This window comes from Pleuronectes platessa, chromosome 14 (assembly GCF_947347685.1).
Source record: "Pleuronectes platessa chromosome 14, fPlePla1.1, whole genome shotgun sequence".
NCBI classification, from domain to species: Eukaryota; Metazoa; Chordata; class Actinopteri; order Pleuronectiformes; family Pleuronectidae; genus Pleuronectes; species Pleuronectes platessa.
In genome coordinates, this window is record NC_070639.1 from 8229902 (window position 1) to 8247825 (window position 17924).

Sequence of the window (17924 nt, forward strand, 5' to 3'; positions counted from 1 at the left end):
TCCTAATTTGCATCGGACTACGTCCATCACTTCAAATAGCAAAAGACGAAGTTATCTCTTACTCTTTCTCAACAACTCAATCCATCACTTTTAGACATTTGAACATTTATGACCCATTTGACTCGTTAGTACTAGCTATCAGTTTATGCCATATATTGATTCAATTATTATTTATTAGGTATTAGGTATAGCTATTATAGCTGTTTATGAAGCCAACTATAATATTTATATATTATATATAAAGAAAACAAAAAAAACACCCGCAAAAGTAAACCTAGTTGAGAGTTACTGCTAATCTAGACTTACTCATCAAACAGTTGTGTCTATCACCTTCCAGGAAGTTGTTTCTTCTTCATTCGATTAATTGAAATAACTTCCCATGCGGGAGGACGTGTTTCAAGATACAATGTGAGCTTCTGTCTGAAGCAGCTAAGATTTACCTTAAAACATAAAGTTTATAATCTCAACCAGCTCTTATTTTCATGCTGCTTTAATTAGGGGAAGATTCAAACCAGATTCTTTGGCAGTAACACTAACCATTGGCCGTTTATCAGCTAGTATCAGTTACATATTTGGCAACAACAATCAGTCTGTTTTGGTGATAGTTGTTGTGTTGTATAAAGACTCCACCCACAGTAATAAGCAGGGGAAGTCTATGTAAAAAAAACTAAGCATTTTTCACTGGAATACGAAATGCGAAATTAGTCTCACATCTTTTTCATTTATCTTCCTTTGCTATTATGTGGGAGGAGCACTCACCCCTTGACTGGATGTGTAACTGCACTGTCGCTGCTACATGTGACTGTGAAAAACATGATCTCAGCTGTCTCGCTCCAGACCCTCTGTCAGCGGAGCAGGGGGAGCAAACAACTGCTCACGTGTATGAAAATGTTGTGCTTATTGCTTGGCTTATAGTGAATGACAGGTACTCTGCTGTTTCTGGATTGGTAAGAGGCTGCTCACATATCCAATGAGCTCACACGCTGTTGGCATTTACACAGGCTTTTAGTGGCTTGCTTAATATTTACTTGTTCATAATAACTAAATGTGCTCATTGCTTATGGGATTAGGATTTCACAATATTGATGTTGCGACATCAGACGTGATCATCTGGAGGCCTTATTTGCTGTTTTGTTTGCACAACAGTCGGCGCCATGCTGCCTGCTAATGAGAGTAGACGGGACAGGACAGGACCCTGCACCAATTTAGATCAAAGTCAGAAACATCTCTCTTTATTTTCTTTGGTTGGCCTTTTGTTTGTGTGGAAAAAAGACGGACTTTAATCTTGCACAAGGGCACGGTCACTGAGACATTGCAGTGTCTGAAAGAGGAGTGAAAATTACTAGAATAAGCTGCCAACACTGCTCAAGCTGCTGTTTGCCATATTGACTCAGATACTGGACGATTGACCTTGACAGCTCTTGCAAAACCAGAGAGAACTGAAGATGCAAAAAAAAAACTACCAAACCCACACTTGATGTATAGTCTATACAGCATTTGTGTCATAGTCAAAGTAAAAAAATAAATCTTTTATTTTACTTGTGGATTAAATACTTATTTCAAGCTCGGTTTGCGTAACACTTTCCATCCATTTACAGTAACAGTGGTATGCAAGATTTCGAGGGAATCAGAGGCAACTGTGCCAAAAATAACACAATTGCGTCCAATCATAAGGAGCTGTTGCAATAATGTGATCCCTGTGTCAGGTCGTATCTCCTAGCAGGATGTTTCAAGATGGGTCCCACACCGATCTCAAGTTAACAACCCTGAAGGTGTTAACAGCCCCACATGAGGTTAAAGGCCTGGGACTCCCTGCCAGTCAGGGTGTACGGTAGATGCTCTGACTTGCGTTATGTGCTGAGCAGAACACATGTTTCTCTCTGGTGGTGGGAGATGGCCTGCAGAAATCTCTCCCCCGCACTTTGACTATCCATTTGCTTGGAATTAGGACTGAAAGTTATATTTTTAACTCTTAAAAATTGAGAAGCAAGCTGAAAAATAAACATAAGTGATCTGTTATGTCTGTCAATTACCTTCCCTGCTTTGTGTCAATATCAAGTTGCAATGTTCGGACTTACCAATTACATTTTTAAGCTATTAGTGTGCTGCCATTGCGAGTGTCCACTGAATTTAGAAAGCTATTCTCTTTGGTCTGTAACAAAACCCAGAAGTTCTGGTTTCACCCACCTCTGTCCCCAAATAATGTCAAAATTGGTATTTATGATCGAGTGCAGTCTTTCGCCTCCATTTTTAACCCCACATGCTTTGTGTGTGTGTGTGTGTGCGTATGTGTGTGACCGCTGACCTGCTGGCGGGAGCATCAAGGCAGCGTTTGGACAAGAAAGGCACTGAGTGGAAAAAGGAAACGGTTTGAGACAGTGTGCAGGTGTAGAAACCAGAGAGCACCAAACGCCCTCTGAGGACCTCCGCTCATGTGGACAGGGGAGCTGCACTGTCTAATTAAAGTCTGTAAATCACAGACAGTAGCAGAATAATCACACTGTTGATCATCCTCCAGAAGTTCAACCAATCCATAATCCAAAGTTAACTCTATTTTATAACATTTCTATGCAAACCACTACAGGGAAAGGAGTATATAATGTACATACTAAGCATACTTAGTCCAGAAGCATACTTTTTATATATATAGATTGTTCTTCTCTTGTTTATCTCATTCTGACCTGCCTGCTGCTGTAACAACTGAATTCACCCAGTGTGTGGATCAATACAGTTTTTCTTTATCTTATCTTATCTAAAACACTTAAGTTGTAAGTGCCACAATATTAAACTCGCAGAACTTTTCCACTACTCTTTTAATGCCTTTCCTTCAATGGGGACATAACATAAATTTCTCTGCATTTTGTTGTTTTCTAGTCATTGAATTAGGACACGTGTTGCTCTGATGGCTTAATAGTGGAGGAGGAGGGCATTTAGGGTTTTCTTTCAAATCTGGCAGCTATTACTGTTGTTTACAGCCTTTAGTAGTTTGGCCAGATCATTTTCATTTGGTTTAACACACTGTTTACTATAATTGGAGTATGTAAAAAGCTTTCACAACAGCAGGTATTATACGAGTAGATGCAAACCAGTCACCAGAAGATGACAACGTTGTTCAGTGACCTATATAGAAATTGGTTGAAATCCTTAAACTGATGATACTTTCCTGCAGTCGTCAAAACTCTTGTATTTAATGAGCCATACATTTTCTGAACTCTTGTTTTTCATTGAGCAAATGTCATGTAGTATTCCTGTTCGCTCTCTGAAGCATACCGGAGGATTTACACATTTCCTGCCTCCCAGGTAGCCATGAGTTTCTGTTACTCTCCCTGTGATATGAAACTTAACTAGTTAGTTGAGACCAGACTCTGGAACAATACAATCCATTAAAGTGAAAGTGTATCTGTATTTTTAGTTCTTTTTACTCTCCAGTTGGCAACAGGTATCCATTTGAAAACTGTCTTGGCCGTGTCAAACAACAACCAAACATGGAATTTGAGGAGAGCAAAATTTTAGTTTTGTGCTTTTTCAGCTTTGTAATGGGTGGTGGTTTATGTGTAGCCCTGGATTTTCCTCAAATGCACTTTCAAAGAAATTTTTCCCAAATCGTTCCCAGCTTGGACCTGGATGACCATGTATCAATGTGAAAAATGAAGCCAATGAGATGTTCATAGTGATCTATCACAACTCAATGTTTCTTCATCGTGCTGAAATGAACGGGTGGGAGTGTCTTAAAGGCAAAACATCAATCTACATAACCTTTGGGGTTTTACATTACGTCTTCCAGGGGGTTGTACCTATATAACAGCTTAGTTGACCAGATTATTCAATCAACCACAGGGATTTAACAAAGGTTGGACTATTGTTGTGAGATCCAAGGTCCTTCTTTGCATGTTGGGTCTAATTGAACGCTGGTCTCAATCAGATTGTGTGAGTCATGTAAGATTAGTAGATGTAGATTGCAGGCCTACGTCCTCAGCTCGTGTCACCCGCTGCCCTTATGGTTTGAATATTTGAACAAAGCTAGATTCATTCATTTATATTTCGCCTTTTACCTCCATCGATTACATTTTTTGCCTCAATTTTATTTATTTATTGTTTATCCCACCATATCCCTCTCACGTCAATTTAAATCTCTGAGAGCCCAAAACTGCACAATGTCAAAGGGCCTTTTGTTCAACATATATGCCACAGATATACTCTTTACATATGGGCCAAAAGAGATGGCAGATAGACTAAGCAATGTGTGGCAAGTTTAAAGAGGAGGGAGCAGTTCCGTCAGTCACATCATGTTCCTCTCTCCCTCACTGGGGACAGGGAACTTCTCCTGGTCTCATAACAGTTATAAAACCTGTGGGGCCTTCAGTAAAAGATCAAATGACCCACTCGGGTTGACTTTATTTTTCAGACCAGACACAAAATATGTTCAATGTTCCTTTTCATTTTCCAGAAAGTATTTTTCTTAGAATTCGTGTCCATATCTTTTCAATTTAAAACCAAAGGATAACTATTATCCATGAAGAATAAAACAGAAGACGTTTAGTCTTCCAGCAAATCAATACCAATCATCTTTCCAACATAGTGACAAGTGATATGATGCCTCTTGGGTTGCAGTTCACAGGGAGGGTGAAGGAAGGATCCAGTTGCAAACTTACCACAGATTCCATACAATTGTTTCTTTATCAGCCCTGCTGTGTTTCACCACTTTGGTTTGTTTTGATTGGCCCTTCTGTTGAGTTATATATTCTGTGGTCAACGGTGGTAATGATTAAGATGCATGGTGCTGTGAGGAGGAAACTGTGGCTTACCAACTAAGTTAACATGAGGGACCCTTTTAAATAGATTGTCTTCTCAGTCCTCCATGTTTTGTTTTTTCGCGTCTAACCCAAGCCCCCTCTTATGACTTCTGACTTCGGCTTATTACTTCTCTATCTGCCATATTTCGTCCGCTTGGCTAAAAATCTTGAAGGATATTCAACTGTGGCACATTCCTCACTGTGTTCAGCTTCCCTAGCTGGATGAAATCTCTGAGCTGATTAGCATCCTAAAGTCAACACGGGTAACTGAAAGTTGAACACAAATAGTATATAATAGGAGGACAGCCCTCTCTGCTTCACATACAACCCTCTGACCTGCTGTCAGATTGACCATCAGCAGCACACGTGTCAATGTTCATTTAAACATCCATAAAGATTTTACTGTGTTTGATAGGCGAGCAGGATACAGCCTAAACTTTTGTATATTGGTGGTAGCCTCAAATTTAGCATACAGTGCGGTATCAATATTGCAGTTTTGCTATATCTTTCAATGGTACTATGATGATACGCTCTAGAACTTAGTGGTTTTATGTATTTTTTTTAACACTATCAATTATTTTATACAAAGTCTTGGATGCAACCGCACTTCCGCGATGCATCCATCTTTGTGTTTGGTTTTTAATAGATCAGAGGGTTTCCCGTTCCAATCAGGAAGCAACAAGCCCTTTTGCCAAGTGCAGAGTTTAGCAGTGTGGATACGTTTTGGTTTCCAGCCAATGGTAAGAGTTTTTTCTGACAGACATATGGAAACCAGATGGTCCTCTGCCCAAACAAGTCCTCTGAGGCTGTAACCGGTGTGTGTAATCAAGAGATTGTGGCTTACACACAAACCTGTCAGCCAAAGATAAACAACCCAGCCATGTACGCTGTATCACAGTGTAACACAATGCATCTATGTAATGTAGACCTTTTCGTATCCTTCACGCTCTGACTGTTGTGGATCTTTCGCTGATGTTTGTTGACACACACTGTGCTTTATGTGCTTCATGCATCACTGAAAGCTGCCGACACTCATCCGTCTGCTGAATGCAGTGCTGAACTAGAATGTTAAAGCCTGTGCATCTGTGTGTGTCTGTCTTCGTGTGTCTGGGTATGGTGAGTGCAGAGTTGGCCAGGTGGATTAAGGAATGCTATGGAAAATTAGAAAGGCCCGTGAGGGAGAAGGGCCAGTTGGGGTGACTGTGGCATTTGGACGTGGGGGCAGTTTTTCTAATCTGTCCACCGTTTGCCTCCCGGTCACCTGCTCACAATTAGACCTGGATGTCTTAGCTCTTCTCTCCTTCTACGGCCTCAGCAATCACTGTCCAGACGGGGCCTCGCTCAAACACGTCAAGGACTGGAAGCAGAACAGTAAAGTAGAGCTCAGAAATTCACTTTCATGTCAATGAAATTTGGCGTCATGGTTTTACCATCAAGCGTGCGGTACCTTATGGATATTTAGTAAGACATTAAACTATGTCAGGGTATCTACATTTGTGAGAGCTGACATTTTATAACTTTCTCGACTCATGTGATTTTACTAAAACTTTACCCTTACTTTACCTATGATTTGAATCAGTTCCAATTTAATGCCAATATATGCCAAAGTTTAGAGCAAATGCCGTTTTTTGGCTTTTAATAAGTAATGAAATTGGTTGAACAACAAGGAAAGTGCACAACACAACTTGGGCTTAAAACACAAAGCAGATGACTTTAATCTTACTTGGTATTTGTAGATCTGGATTTGGGACTTGGTTCAAGGTATTATAGAAACAACATTGTTTTAGATCCATTCATCCCTCCGTCCATCCATCTGTCCATCCATCCATCTATCCATCATCCATCCGTCCTTCCTTCCTTCTTTCCCTCTAAATGGAGTATCCTTTGAGGGTTGCAGGGGCTGGAGCTAATCCCTGCTGACATTGGGCAAGTAGAGCAATACACCCGGGACAGGTCGTCAGTGTATGACAGGGCTGACATATAGAGTAAAATGACCATCCACACACTTTCACACTTCTGAACAATTTTAGAGTATCCATTTCAATTAACCTGCATGTCTTTGGACTGTGGTACAAAGCTGGAGAAAACACAGAAAGGCCCTGGCTGGCTTTGTCATACTTCCTCAAGCTGTACTCATTTCAGTAAATAAAAAAACGGTCATAATACTCAATTTCTTACAAAAAAGCCACATAATTTAACATCTGAGCACTGTAGCTTTTAACACTTCAAACAGCAGTAAAGGCTGCATTTGTTGGGAACTATTTTCAGATGCAGTCAAATACAAATAGCATGTTAAAGTGATTCTTTATGGCTGGAAGACGGTGGATGAGGGATCCGGGTGATATAAGATTCCCTTAGGAAATGAACGTGACCCCTAAAGTATCTTTTGAGTGGTGTAAATGTGTGAATATTGATATGTTTTAAGTACAAAGGAACTCTCACACAAAATATTTGATGTCAGGATAAATTCATAATTTGTTTTGGTCTGTTCGTGGGATTGGTTGTTATTAGTGATTTCAGTGTGTCTTTGCTTTGCCGTTAAAATGCGTAAACAACATGGTCAGCGAAGCATAACTCTCCTGAAAGCAGTTTTCCAGCTGGATGAAAATCATGTGCGACCACAGATGGAAGTGTTTTGGTGGATATGTTTTCTTCTGTCAAATGTGTTATTTCATGTACAACACATTGTCCACATGGCCGCCTGTATCCATCTTACCTCGGTTACTATATAGCAGATGAAGTCTATATAGGTAACAAACGCAAAACTAGTTTTTATCTCCTTTTAAACTGCATTGATAGAGTTGCTTATGTTTAGTGTGGGTTTATCAGTCATGTGTAGGGCGAACAAACAACAACCTACAATAGACGAGAGATTCTCTGAAACACAGCGTGTTTTATGCAGCGTGAGTTGCGTGTTTTTATTTTTTAATTTTTTATAATCAGTATAGAAAGATTAGGTTATTGTAAAGGGTCCAACACTCAAAACAGGGTCTAGAGTTCAGCCCAACTGTCTGACAAACACTCCAGCAGGTACAACCGGAGGCTGGCTGTTTCAAATCCTCTTCTCAGTGGCTGGAAACTATTTTAATGGGAAACACAGGGGTGGATAATGTAAAAAAAAACAAAAAAAAACGTAAGAGCTAGAACTTCCCCCTTCTCCAAACCCAATTAGATGTTGGCCTGTTTCTGTCAGGAATTTTTTGAGCAGTTTTTCGGGGTATCGTAGTTTCTAACACCAGCAGCTCCTCTCCATGGCATAGCAGAGGATATGGTCTTGGAGAAAAATAAAAAAGTAAAAAAAATCACAACTGACACTTGCTGCATCTGACCTGCCAGTCATAATACCCCATTTGGTAATGAAGTGAGCTCTTATGTAATAATTGCTCCTGGTAAATTGCTGGATAATGTGCTCATTTGTATCAAATTAAACCCAATCAGGCATTAGCATGGTCATTACTGAAGCTGGTCCTGACTGCTGCCATGGAGAATATCTCCCACATGTTGCACATGATGTCAGGTTATCTGCAGTTCACTGCGGCTCAGTCTACTTCTATTTACTGTGGAAGCCTCTCAGGTGTTTATTCATTCACGTTTCTGCTCTTTGCTGGAAGCCAGCGTGCACATGTAGGTGAGGTGAAGGTTTCTTCCTGGAATCTCTAATTGTTTTCACTTGTATTTCCCTCTTGACTATTATTCTTGACGACGGAGGAAACCTGTTGTTGTGATTGCATTAATACACTACTAGCGTCTGCAAGGGAAGACAATGCTGTAGACGAAAAATAAGAATACGAATTAGACTTAGATGTACATCTGTTTTTGTGCGTATTTGTTTTTTTAATTTTGGGATTGTTTTTAATATACAACCACTCCAAAAAAAGCCTTTCAATGCATCTTGAAATTCTCAAAAGAACTTCAGATAATGTTCTCAAATTTTGTGCTAGCTTTCATTGGGACCCGAAAAGTTAACTGATTAGAATCGGTAGTTAAAGGTCAAAGGTCCAGGATCAGTATGACCTCACAAATCCTCACAAATATTAATTAATATGCTAATTGTATTATCATATATCACACAAATGTTTAATACAAAAGAACAAAGCTATGGCATTTGATTTCAAAAAGGTCAAAGGTTAACTTTACAGTGAAACTTTCTAACCATTTTCTACACCAGGAACAGTGGGGGAGTTTGTGGAAAGTATTTCCGATAATGACTGGTTGGTGGAGTTGTCCAGTTGATAAGATAATCCTTTATTAGTCCCACAACGGGGTAATTTCCATTATTACAGCAGCAACAGTCAAAAAGACATCAGCAAGTAATAAGTAACATGCAATACTTAAGTGTAAGGAATATAAAAAATACATACAAATAAAGAAAAATAGGAATGTAATTAAACTGGTATACTCAGTGAAAAGAAAGGAATAAATATATGCAGTGTGAGGATATATACAGTGAATGGATAGAACATGAACCGTTGAAAATGCACATACAGTTAACATAGGCTACCAGCTGTAGCTTCTACATCTCGACAAAAGCAAGTTGATTTTTTTTTATATAGCAAACTATAACAATGCCTTCATTGAAGTTTGGAAAATCAATTAAAAAAAACGACCTGACAGTGTGCTTTGGGGAATGGAAAGCAAAACACTTCAACATGTGATTTGTAGTTAATGGTCTCAGCATGCCAAACCATTAGGGAGTCATTTGTCTCTATCGAAGAAAGAATTAATTATAAGTTAAGTATCCTAAGGCTCAGCCCTTGTTTTGGCTCTGCATGAGGAAGGACAGCTCAAATATTTGGTCTCAATACATTAAAGGTCTTCGGAGGATAGTAAAATCACTTGGGTGTCAGCAGAGCATCTCTAAACCCTGACTATCTGCCCTCAGTGTAAAACAGTCTCATTCCATACATCCATTTACTCTGTGTTGGGATCTGTTGCTTCTCCCTAAGCTGCAGGGCGGTGCAGATAAATTACGGTTGCATGTTCAATCTTTTCCAAATGCAAAGAGTCACTTTAGTATTAAAACCAGTTCCTCCCTCAGCTTGAATTGTTTGCAATCCTCCCCTGCACAGCAAGCAGTCCCTTCCCCATGTGAGTCTGTGTAAATGAGCATGGAGTGCTTTTGTCATTAAAAGAGATTGAAAACACTGCAAACCACCACAGACCCCTGGCTCACTGGTCTCTCTGGCAGCGCTGGGACATCCCTCCCCACCTGGAACGTTGCTTTGAGCAGTGTCTTTGCTCTACTGGCCCATCGTCAGCTCTCCGTCAGAATAACTTCACGTGCAGCTTCTCTGGACACCGGGTGTTTTAACTTAAGACAATGTGCAGCAGTGTCTGTGCTGATTGGAATCATCACATCCAGGCCTCAGTCTGTTTCCAGTGTGTGCTGAGTGTTAGAGGAGGATTATGAACAAATCCCACTTTGTTCTTCCTGCCTGCTAAGATTATATTTTGAGTGTCACACTGTCTGAATCGTCTTTTTGTAGCTTCGGCCTTAGTTTCATTCAGATTGGTGGTTTGTGGGGTACATTCATACTAAGTTACGTGCAGATGTGCTCTGGTATTTGTGGTGTCTGTTTGTTTTATTTGTATGATCGCTAGATTTTCTTCTAACAATCTAATCTTTCTGGGTCCAACTTTCGAACAGAAAAGTTCTGGAGTCATATTAAACTAACATATTAAAGGAGACATTATTTTCCTATTAAGGTTCATAAAGATTTCGATAAAGCTCTTTACGATAAAGCCCAGTCTTCTCTGATTGGCCAGCTTGTCCACTCCGTTGTGTTGGGTCAACTGCTTCCAGTCGGTTTTCCCTTGCTTTGTTTGCAGGCGTGAACTAACCACTACATGTGCACTTTCTGAAGTAACCAGGAGCAGTGCTTTCTGCAAGGGACGTTGGTCTTTTTGACTTTTCAGACCTTTGACATACACAAAAAACCTAAATCGCCCACAAGTGGAAAGAAAAACAAAAAAAAGCATCATGTGTCTCCCTTAAAAACTTTCTTACCCGCCTGTAATCTATCAACTCTACGCTGTGAGGAAAAAGTTACACAAGCTCATTTAATACTGGGCTGTGAGTTCAATGCTTAAAGCAGCTGTGATCGATATTTTTCTAAATAACAGATGAATGAAAATATCACATTGTAACTGCTGAATGTGTAAATAAGCATCTGTTATTCCCGTCTTCTCTTAAGTAAGAATGCAGATGTTGCTGAACACAATTATTACCATCTAACAATTTGTCTGTTTCAAACATTTACCTCAGTGTCTGGTTCAACTTTTACCTGCTGTGCTTACTGTAGCAGGTTTTCTGAACCACGAAAGATTAATACTGACATTTTCTGTGCTTCATATTTTTGGTTCTACCATAACAAATTAATATAATTTGGCTAAACTGTTGGCTTGTTTCCAGCCTGATCACCCGACTGCTTGTGTGTCTTGACCAGTCGGATTTCATTTATGTGATGTCAAGTTTCGTGATGTGAACAATTTACTTATGTAACTGGAGTTAAATGTTGTAATTACCAGTAGAAGGACCCAAGTGGGTATAAATTCGAATTTCTAATTACATGTCCCAGGTGCTGCCTTTTTTTTTGCCATTACTCGGTGAAGTCATGACTCCAGAATGAGGTTCCCATTCAAAATGTCCTTGGTAAAAGGACATTTAGAGAGACACCACAAATTGGTAGGTCCAAACTTGGTCCAAGTTAGAGGAAACTTCATTCGCTTCTTGTTCATAAATTAATCTATAATAAAATGTGCTTCTGTCTTTACTTCTTGTCTTTCACACCAAGTGCAGACCCATTTTTCTCTAACTGCTGTTTTTTCTGGCTCTAACGATCCTATTCTTCCGTCTCTTCTTCTTTCGTTCCCTCAATCTGTCATTTGGTGAATATTGTGCCAGCACACGATGCAGTAACCAGCTCTGCTGCGGCGGCGCCAACCTTCCACAGTTTGACATAAAGACAAATAGATGAAACCTTTACAGAGACACCTGTTGAGAGTTATGCGAGGTCAAACAAGGACTCGCTGCAGTGTGTCCATATGGTGTTTTTTAGTTCGTCTTTCACATGTGAAATTACGGTTGTTTGTTTCCAGAAGTCGTCATCGGAAGATCCCTTTTTTTTATTGTGCAGTCCACCTTGTTTTAACAGATAAATGTAATGATAGAAAAATACTGTAAACTGTGGCATTCGTATTCTGTTCAGAAAGTGTGAAATAATGTGATGATGTGTTATTGGGTTTGGGGATTATTTTCCACAGTCCACTGCAATGTCGTCCAGTTTGCTTTCACTCACTGATTTGCACTGAATTCACGCAAATCTCTCCTGTCTTCGTCCGTTTTGTCGTCCAGGGCCTGTCTCAGTCTGATCCCGAGGTTTATTTGTCTTAATCACTCAGAGGAACAAAGACGGAGCCGAGACCAAAGAAGGCTTTAGTACAATCATATCACCAAGCCAGGAAAACAAACTCGCTCACTCTGAGGTTGTGTCTCCTTCTCGTCTCGTTTCTCTTTTTTTTTCTCAGTCGCTGAAACTCTTTCTAATAAGTTGTGTTCCTGCTGATGAGGGACAGACCTTACACCATTACACGATGGCTCCATACTAGCTTAGCATAGGACGATATGTCACCAAGATTGAAAGGAAACATTAAAAATACATTAACTTTTTTGCTACAAGCGCTCGTACTGACAGTGTTTTATTTCTCTGGAGAAAATGCAGATTAAGTTTTCACAATATCACAAACGATGAAGTGCAGGTAAGGAATGGAGCGTGTAGATGTGCACGGTGCACAAACACTTGTAAACAATTTATCCGATGGCTTCTGAAGTCCTGCTGCACTGTGTGCACACTGACCCACTCTGATGGCGCGCCAACGTTCCACCATAAAACATTAAATCATGTGTGTCTTAGCTATAAAATTAAATATGATGCTGGATTTTTACTTGAAGAACAGCAGAGGTGAGTATTTTTCAGTGTCAGGGCCAGAAAATTACTTTAGCATGAAGTGCATCTGCTCTGTGATTTTAGTCATGAAAGCGTAACATGACGTTTTCACTGTTTAAACTATTGTCAAGGATGCATTCCCCTTACATGTTCCACTCGTCTGTGTTTTGCATCTGGATGTTTAATAGACCAGTGAAATCATGGAGAATTCAGTCCATATTGTAAAGTAAGTTATTTCTGTTTTCTTTATGCTTATTTTCCTCTTGGTTACAGATAGTGAATGTTTTTCTGATTTAGATTTTCTTTCGATCTCTATTAAAGAAACTTTCCAACTTTTTGAGAAACTCGCTTACTTGTTTTCTTGCCAATCAAGATGGATGAATTACAGTCGTAGTCTCCTTGTGTTCCTTTTAAGTACATTTAATACATTTAATACATTTAAGTATTCATTATGTTTTCTGTGAAAATGCAATGCCCAGGGCAGTAATTCCTGAGTAATAGCAAATAAAAAAAACATATTTTTGGACGTCACAGGCACTTTGACCTTTAACAAAAAAAAATGTGGGATTCAGTGGCAGCAGCTAGCATATATATTAAACAGACATAATATAACATTTACAGTCTGGTCATCTGGTAAAAGTTCATCATCCTCTCCTTTTAAGTTCCTTTTTGGTCTCCACCAACTCTTCAGAATATCTCACTGTGTTGATTGGCTGGCTGCAGAATGTTTCTGGTGTTAGTCAAAGACCGTTTCTCTCTTAGCAGCTGCTCAGTCTGCAAATGACTCTAGTGAGAGCAGTGAAGTTTCTGGCTGAAAAACCAAAACAAAGAGCCGAATCATTCTTTAATGCTCTAAGGAGCTGAGGGCTTGGGTGATAATTCTCTGGGAGTTCCATCACTGTTAGTCGTCCCTTTCCTGTGCAAGCAGATAAGTGATCCACTGTTGATAGGGGAGAGGTGTTGTTTTCTCAGATTAGTGGAAAGGAAACATACATTTCCCCAAAACCTTTGCAAGAAAAGTGATTGTAGAGAGGTCAACCAGCATCCTCATTACATTTGTCTTTAAACTTCTGGGAGTGAAATAAAGTCTCAGTAGCAGGGAAGACAGCGTGTAAAAAGTGTGGCTTATATGATGCTGACATCTGTATGTTCTTGTGTTGCCTTATCAGAGCCAGATTTGGTCTGCTGTCAGCTCTAAGCTACAGGCCTAATCCTCCCATGTAATGTGGCTATTTATCTTTCAAATGGAGGATCCATCCCGACAGGCTCACTCATACAAAAAGGGTTCATGCTCACACAGGCACAGCGAGAGTGTGCACGCACATACACACAAAGTCCCACAAAATGAGAACCACATTGAGCTTTTTGGTTGCAGGTTGTAGACACATTTAGAGTGGATGAATTATATTTGTCTCTTTTCTCTGTCTTCTAGTCCCCCTAAATTATTCTGCTTCATCATACCCATCATTGTCGTCCCCCAAAGCTTTTCAGAAAAAAAGATTTACTGATTGCCACATGGCAGTTGGCAATAACACTAGACCTTCAATCGAAAGTGATCATTTTGTGGTCTCATCTTCGCAAAGGAATTACCGGCCCTGGCCTGTGGTGATGGGAGTACTTCAAACCTACTGAATAAAAGTTTTTTACTTAAAAAAGCTCATGAGCTGCAGGAAGATAGGTTTTGTCCACCTTTTTTTCAAGTGTGTGTGTGTGTGTGTGTGTATGTGTGTGGGAGTCAATTGTAACAGAGATTACTTGTTGAGGAAAAAACACAACTATTACAGTAATCAGCAATGAAGTCATGCTCAGGTTGGATCCAGGTACAGCTGAGATTTAGAATTTTCGGACTTAATATTAATATCACGGTCTGATAAATGTCCTGTTATCTCCACATATGTGTGTGTGTGTATATGAATGTATGTGTGTGTACATTTGTTCTTTGTGCGCAAGTGAAACCAAGCAAGTCTTTGACCTATGAGAGACAGTGTGAATATTCCATACATCATATTTTCCACTTTCCTGCAGAATGCAGAGCGGAGCCCACTTACCTGGCAGGAAAACCAGACTCACTGCACTGCCACACATCCTGACAGGCACAATAAAATTACCAAAAATGGATCAGGATCAGAAGTCAAGGCCTTTTTTTCAATAAAGGCATCATTAGAGAGACTAAAATATAGAAATGTGGTGAAGTAGTGATGACAGGGAAGTCATCACTGTTCTCTGTAGATTTCCGTTGTGTGCCATGAAGTCGAGTAGGAGAAGTATGTCTGCAACATTCTCGGTCTTGAGCTGCACCGACCTGGTATGGAACACTGTAACTCAATAAGGCACTTCATTCATGCCATCAGCAGATTGGAAAAAGTGAGTGGAAAAAAAATTTAATAAAAAAAAAATCGAAATTATTGTCTTTTTCCATTCTCAAAATCACAACCAGTCCAAGTGAGGAAACTTGCACACTCGACTGAGCTGTGAAAGACCTTCTGCTCTTGGCCAAGGCAGCAAACGTTTTCCAACCTCCTGGAAGGAAGAAATCGAGAAAAAAAAAAGTAATCTTAAAATTTTAACATGTCAGTTTCATGTTGGGAGGGATTTTGGTGAGGCCTTCTCTGAGTGGTTTTCCACCTGAGTAAAGGTGATTACTCTCCAGGGAGCATGGGGGCTGCAAGCCTGTGGAGGAGAAGGAGTCCTTTCTATCAGTATCATTAACCAAATGGAAACTGATGTACACAAAAGCTAATGCGCGAGTGTGTTTTTGGTACCCATCCCTGACGGGGTTTTCTGGCAGCGTGGCACTCGTTGGCAGTCGACGACGCTGATGTGTTGAAAAGCTGTAAAAACGAAGAAAAAGAATGAAAAATCCATGATGACAAAAGCAGAGCGAGGACAGTGGGCCTGACCCGTTCTCCTCAATCCTCTGCGTCCTTTAGAAAAGCCTGAGGGAAGAAAGAAGAGCCGGAAAAGGAACATGGTGACAAAAACAGAATGAAAGAAAAGGAGGATGACCCATCAAATTCAGGTATGTTTGGAGCTAAATCAATGTAAGAAAATAGCACATTTACATTCAATGCTGGGTATAAAGAAACAATACCTTTCTCTCACTGTAGCAGAGCAAAGCATGGCCGCTCTATTGTAAGAAGTTGACTAGTACTTGGTCCAGGCTGATATATTGGTGGATATCAACTCATTGTAGATATATCAGCATGGCTGTATATATATGCTGATTTCATTTTTTTTTTTTTTTAATGAAAAACCATTTACATCAGCGGTTGTGGGAGGAGCAACAGCTGGAAATTCTCCGCCCATTCCGAGAAAACATGATGGAAGTGTGAGGTGTAATATCTTTTAAATAAAGTAATAAAAAGGAAGCAAAGCAGGTGCATTCAGTCATAATCTCTATCCATTGGTGATTAGCTAACTGCATACTGGTGTATTAGAGTAGTGCACACAGTTATGATAGTGGAGTATGTAATGCTTGGTTGTGAAACCTTGTGAAATTTGAGCTGGTTCTCAACAAAGAAGAGTTCACCTGCACTGTAAAAAGGAAAACAGACATGCACATGAGATCGGAAACATCTTGAGCCTTTGCTACATGATGAGTCAAGAATTTTAGGTATAGTCTCTTTCAAATTCAGATTTTTTAACAGTTATGAAAAATTCTTGTTTTGATGCTTTTGGTTAGTAAGTGCGTCACTGGTTCAGTGGAGAGTTTATCAGCATGTCTTGTTCCCTGTTATTGTGTCTTTTGTGATGCAACCACTACAAATGAGAAATGTTGTAAAAAAAACAAGAAAATGATTTACTTAATTTAGTCATGAAATTGATCTGCAATAGTTTCTGTCTTAGCTTAATGATTGATTGTGTGCAGGTGAGCTTTATTTTTCTTGTGACAAACTAAAATAGTTATGTGTTGGAAATGTGGCTCACGTATGAAAATTTAATTGTGAGAGTGCAGCTTGAATCCCTGAACAGTGCCGATGATTTTATTGGGAACACAATGTTCAGCCTTGGCCCTTCGACACCTGAGTGTACAGAGATTCAAGTTTTTCTTTAGCAAACTAAATAGACTGTCACAATGTTCAGACTGAGTGATGGATCCTCTGGCTGGAGAAGAAGGCCAAAAGACAGGAGGCAAAAGGATTAAACCAGAAAAATACACTTTTTAAGCTAACATCAGAGAACATTCTTTCTAAACTTCCCAAATAGTCAAATGGCCCGAAAACTCTATTAAAATGTACTTTTGGCTGCAAAAAATATCACTTCCTGCCACAACAAGAACCAAGCAAGGACTCATCCCATATGAAAAGAAATCTTACCCAATAAAAAAACTAAAAGAGAGAGAGGCCTTCAGGGCATGACAACTGGTAACACGAAATTAGGTCAGTTAGAAAGTTGGGGGCCAATTATGTCTACAAGTAGATTTTACTATTGATACAAACCAGACTACATTCCACATGAGGAAAAGTGGGATGTGAAACCAGGCAGCTTTGACCTTTGAGAGACGGTGTGAATATTCCATTAATCATATTTTCCGCTTTTCCGCAGAACGCAGAATGTGACGACAACATTGAATAGCTTTTGGTGATGAGGCTAATGTCAGTGTTGTTGTGCTGTGAAATATGTATTTTAGAGTGAAACGGCAGATTTATATATCATGTCCCACCTCCTTCATGTTCTCAGCAGGCACAACTGAATATTACGTACATTTCCCTTTCGTGAACGTGTCGGACGTACCATCTGCTGCTTCCTTCTTCATATGGGTTCATATCTGAAAACAGGTTAAGAGAGGGTGGTTCAAATTAAAATAGAAATTGAATTGCACAACCAGTACTTTTAGTGCTGCTTCTAAAATTACATTTACTGGTGGTTCTAAATGTAAAAAGGTAATTATATAACAGTTAGTTTCCATGCAGAGCAGGTGTGGGGAACCTTTTTCCTATCAAGGACCATTTTAACTTTCCTGCATCTGTGTCGGAAACAGCCATAGCCAGATTAATTCAGTTTTTAAGTTTCTATGTCCACCCACTCATCTGTCTCACTTTTGCGAATGTGATATCTCAGTAACGTTTTTGAGGGAATCCCTTCAAGTTGGCAAAAACCTTCACTTGGACTTGCAGATCTGATTTTTATTTTAACACAAGAATTTCAATTATGACAAAACAAACGTAATACATCTTATTAGATC